General features: G+C 46.7%; 1 pseudogene; it reads right to left on the bottom strand.

Moving 5' to 3' along the window:
• Positions 1-1,977: 1,977 nt before the first annotated feature.
• On the bottom strand, positions 1,978-4,041 carry LOC134586330 (RNA demethylase ALKBH5-like; annotated as a pseudogene).
• Between the last annotated feature and the right edge of the window lie 1,607 nt (positions 4,042-5,648).

The raw sequence follows: 5,648 nt of genomic DNA, 5'->3' as shown, positions 1-5,648 counted from the left end.
TACATAGGGGGTACTGTTTTACACGTGAGACATCGCTGAATACAAATATGTGTATTTTATTGCAGTAAAAGCAAACAGTATTATGACATTCACAGTTAGAATGTCACATAGAACTAAGAAAATTTAAAAAAAATCATATTTTCTCTCATTTTTTTATATTTTATTCATATTACGTTATGTTCCATACCTAAATATTGGATGTTAAATGAAAGCCCTGTTTCCCCTGAACAAAATGATATATAATAAGTGTGGGTGCATTTAATATGAAAGAGGTAAATTATTGTTGAACAGACATATAGTCAAAATCTGTGGTTTGTTTACATTTTTTTTGGTTCACAACTTGTACATTTGGCTGCGGTCTTAAGGGGTTAATAATACTAACTAAAGATTACTTAGTATTAGTAAATTCAGCCCCTACTCGCTATACCGTGAGCAGGGGCGTGTCTAGTAAACAGTGAGCAGCCAGTGGCTGCTCACTGTAAAAAAAACAAAAAAAAAAGATTGCCCCGAACCCTGTGCGACGGGTGTGGAGGGGGGACCTACTGTTCCCCCCCCTGCCCCCACTCCTGCGCGGCGGGTGGGGGCCCTAAATAACAATAAGGGGGGCCTAATGTCCTCCCTCCAGCCCCCACCCCTGAGTGGCGGGTGGGGGCTCTAAATAAAAATGTACCCCCGCCAGGTGACTAGGGGTCCCCAAACCCCTAGTCACCCCCCACCCCCAAAGAATTTAACCCTACCTACCCCCCCTCATCCTAAAAATAATGAGGGGGGACCCCTATCTAAATACCTATAAAAAAAAAACTTACCATTTGATGTCTTCTTTCTTCTAAAATCTTCTTTTTTCAGCCCCCAAAAAGGCCAAATAAAAATCCATAATAACCGACGCACTTTAATAAAAAAAAACTAGCACAAACAAAAATAATCAATTTTCACCCATGGAGGGTTTCGCACAGATTGAGCTCTGCAGGGCGGGGCAAGGCTTATAAAGCCTTTCCCAGCCCTGCAATTAGGCTCAGAGCACTCTGATTGGTGGGTTTAAGCCATCCAATCACAGTGGTCTGACAGGTAAATGAAGAGACTGACAGGTAAGTCTACATTTACCTGTCACAGCACTCTGATTGGTTGGCTTGAAATCCACCAATCAGTGTTCTGTGTCATTTTACACAGCGTGGGAAAGTTCTTTGGAATTTTCCCACGCTGTGTAATTTGACTCATAACACTCTGATTGGTTACTTAATCCACCAATCAGAGTGCTCTATGTCATTTTACACAGCGTGGGAAAATTCCAAAGAACTTTCCCACGCTGTGTAAAATGACACAGAACACTCTGATTGGTGGATTTCAAGCCAACCAATCAGAGTGCTGTGACAGGTAAATGTAGACTCATGCGTCGCGGGTGGGGGCTCAGGCGGGGGGAATTTGATTTTTTCAAACAGTGAGCAGCCATAGGCTGCTTACTGTTTAATAGACATGCCCCTACTAGCTGTGTCACATGCTGCACATGAGTCAAATACTTGTTGATTGGCTGCCCTGCAGCCTTTCAAAACGCGTCATTAAATCGCCGAACACCGAACTCCAACCCGAACATACAGTGATATGTCCGTGTTCGGGTCCGGGGTCCAAAAAACATAATGTTCGGTATGAACCTGAACTTTTCAGTTCGGGTTTGCTCAACTCTAGTCATAAATAATGTGGTAGAAACACAGACAGATGACATATCAAAGTATCCTCTTTCCTATATTTATCAATTAATATCAAATTAAAAGAATGATTGTCAGAGTTCCTTACATAAATTTCATTTTCTGCATAAAAGAGGTCAGCCAAACCAGAACAAACTTTCTTGGTATAAAGATGTGCAGAATGGAGGGAATGTGGACTTCCAGTATACTACTGCAATCATGGTGTCAATTGTGGATGAAATGGTAAAGTTAACCAACCTGGTGAACAGTCTACAAAAAAAACAAAAAACCTGCTGCCTTAATGTCGCCTCATTTTAACTTTGCAAGCTGGGCCTCCCTCATCATCTCCTATTTTTGAGTAGATTTCCACATACTCATAAGACTGTCGCCAATAGTTCTCAGAGCTAAAGTTACCCCGCCTCCTCGGCTTTGGTAAAAGCACAGAACGTCTGATTTTTTCTTACGCCATTACTAGAATTCGGGGTCTGTGAGCTGCATCCGGATCTGCTTTACGATGGAACCATCATGATTGTAACTGCTGCTCAGGTACTTTGTTTCTAGACGTGGAGCTTCTGTCCTTGTCTTTCTAAGTATGACAACAGCTCGTATTTCCTTGATGTCCTGTGGTTGGATGCAATGGGTGATCTCATCTACAGCGTACCTACTGAGCATGGGGGCGCTGCCCTGGTGTACAGGTAGGAGCAGCATGGGGTCGGACACCAGGATGGGTTTGAACTGGAACTTGCAGCTGAAGCAAAGTGCTGAAGAAGGACATGAACATGATGGGCCGCTCGAAGATGTGGATGGGGTCCTCGTGGATGTGGATAGGATCCACATAGCTGGTAGTCGTTGATGACAGCGCTGTTGACGAAGCCCTTTGGGATGACATTCCTCTCCACCAGGCGGCAGATGACCAGCTCATGCATCCAGTCTGGATGTCATCCACCTGGCCCTTGGGGTAGAGCCGCTCCTGTCCGGGGCCCTGTTTCTGCAGCTGGGCGCCCTACCTGTAGCACTCACCAAAAAAGTACTTGTTGCAGAGCAGGGCCCGGTCCACCATGTGCTCCCGGGACAGCCCCTTCTTGGCCCGGGACACCACCTCATCGATCTAGGCCTCTATGAGTGCACACTCCGCGGGGCAGAAGAGCTGGAGCTGGCGGATTCCGCTGCGCACCTTGCGAAACTCCTCCTTAGGCTCGGACAGGGCCACCGCCTTCTCCTCAGTGTCCGACGCGGGGTGCTTCCTCTTGCCAGACTCTTTGGGGCTGTCCCAGTACAGTGACTGGAGCTTCTCCGGCAGGTTGGAGAGGGAGGCTCATGGTGTGGTGCTTCCTGCTGTGCGGATACGGTCTGAGAGGCCCTCAGGATGTCACAGGCCTGGCTGAATTGTATTTTCCAAGCTTGAAATCAACAAATTGGTCTAATTGGTTTCTTTACTTAAAGGGACACTATAGGCACCCAGACCACTTCAGCTCATTGAAGTCTGGTTGCAGTGTCCCAGGTCACTACGTAAACCCTGCAAAGGTAAGTATTGCAGTTTTTAAGAAACTTCAATAATGACATGCTTTCCTATGGAGTAATCACTATTGCAGGTGCAGCAATCGAAGCTGGCAGTGAAGGAACAGAGGCAGAACCTATCAGGGACCAGGAACCAGACAGAGACATAACTAGATGCACACCTTTATTAATAAATAACAAATAAATAACAAAAGCAAAGTCCAGGAATCAAGCAGGGGTCAGTCACCAGAGCGGGTAGTCAGACAAGCCAGGATCAGGAGCACGGAGAGCAGCGGAGTCAGGAACAAGGCCGGAGTCAGGAACCAGGAACCAGGAACAAACAGGAAACACAGGAACAAGGAGACTTCTGGGAAACAGGAAACCACGCAAGGGCAAGGAGGTTCTGGGATTTGTTGCTTAAATAGGCAGAACTGATTAGCAGCAGGGTTGATTACTACTGTCAGGTGAGTAACCGTGGCAACAAGCAGAAGGAGCTCATAGTAATTGCAGCTGAAAACTCATTCACTGAAACAGAAAGGGTTGCTGTTTAAAACAGCAAAGAAACCCTGACAGAACCCAAGATAGCGCTAAGAGACATCGGTGCTGCACTCGAATAAGTGTCAAATTTATTTTTAGCCCCTTCTGCACGGCGGGTGAGGGCAACCAGATGGGATCCACTATAGGGAGCTATAGTGTCAGGAAAACAAATTTGCTTTCCTTGCACTATAGTTTCCCTTAAGATATGAAATAATCCAAATCAAAATAAGCAAATGTTCACTAGATCCATTGAAAAAGGGAATAATCTCTCAATATGCCTGAAGTGTTGCAAAAATATTTTACTCTTACTCATACTCAAACAAGGCATGTCAACCAGGCGGAACTGTACAATGGATGACATATGCATTGGGTTTTAAACCAATGCTATACGTATGTGGTGAAGTACTTGTCTGGTCGAACATGTTAAAATTATTTTAAATTAATATGAATCTATACCTGTTCACTGCCATTGATTTCCTATGGATTTCATATGTATATTGAAGATAATTACACAGAAACAATTGAACATTTGCCCGGTCACACCTTACTTTGACATGAATTATAAATATACCATGATAATTTTGTTCTAATTTAAGCATCCTTAACTTTCTGAACTGTTGATAGACGCTTATTAAACAATTTTGTTGATGGAAGTGTGTTTTGCCCTCTGTTTGAACTTTTAAAGTTGGCTCTTTGATATTACATTTTGCTTTCTTTTCTTGTAATAATTCATATACTTAGCAACTGGCTTCAAAAAAAATCCCATTATGGGGGCGGGGCCTGGGCGTCATGGCGGCTGGCTGCACATCGCATGAGCTCCTGGCCTGAATCACACAATCTGCCCGATATCGGACACCCAGCCGGCTGCTAACGCTCTACAAAACTACACACAGCTAGTTATGACCCCGGGGGTAATTCCCACAACCTTGCAGACTTTACTGCTCGACTCTCCCGCGGAGGCCCAACACCTATACTGGGCGGGTGAAACGGCCGATCACCTACCCCACTCGAAACCACAACATGTGTGGTCCGCCTCCTGCCCTGTTACCCCCCCCTCTGGACCGGGGGGGACATCCCGGTCCCCACTGAAGGACTCTCGCTCCCCAGCACCAAGCAAGGGGCCGACCTGGGACCCACGCGGCGCACCAAACATGGCCGCTGCCCCAGAGACTCAGCAGCTATCAGGCCTGACGACACAAGACTGGCTTACTGCATTTAATCAGAAATTCGATTACATCTGCCAGAAATTCTGGAGCCGAATCCACGACCGAGCTCAGAGGCAACCCTCCCACAACACCACCATTGAAGCATACCCCTCACCCAAGCTGGAAACTATGAAAGGGCACAGCATGCCTGTACATACACCCCCTGCGGTGCGGATGGAGGGAGCTGAGGTTCTCCGCACTTGTTCCTCTTCCAAGCCGGGGGCTCAAATGGAGGTAACCCCTCACAGCCGTCCACATACCCAGAGGGCCGTCCGGAACCCAGAGAACCCAAGGGCACACGATCCCACTGAAAGGATCTATGGACACCAGGCACGGGCCCCCACAAAGGTCTTGGGCCGAAGACATGGAGGACGGAAGCCTCGCACACTCATACCCAGCCGAAGGGAGATAGCACAGGATCCACACAGACCCGATATGCAGACGGATGTGGGACCCATCAAAGCACCCGATAAAACATGGCACGGACTGCCACACAGTCTGAAGGGACTGCCACACACGGGGATCGGTTGACAGCCAGGCTTCCCCTGGTGCACGTTGAATCAAGCAGCTGGACTTAAATGCTACTTTCCACCGTCACCCGAAATGCCAAGTATTATGTTTTGGTTAGGCCTGTTGCCCACTTAAGTTATATTACTTTAAGCACTCCTATGATATTCTGCCTATTTGATATGCAATCCAAGATTGGTCCTGTTAGATATGCCCTTTGGAA

This window comes from Pelobates fuscus, chromosome 2 (genome assembly GCF_036172605.1).
Source record: "Pelobates fuscus isolate aPelFus1 chromosome 2, aPelFus1.pri, whole genome shotgun sequence".
NCBI classification, from domain to species: domain Eukaryota; kingdom Metazoa; phylum Chordata; class Amphibia; order Anura; family Pelobatidae; genus Pelobates; species Pelobates fuscus.
This window is presented reverse-complemented; position numbering and strand designations above follow the sequence as displayed.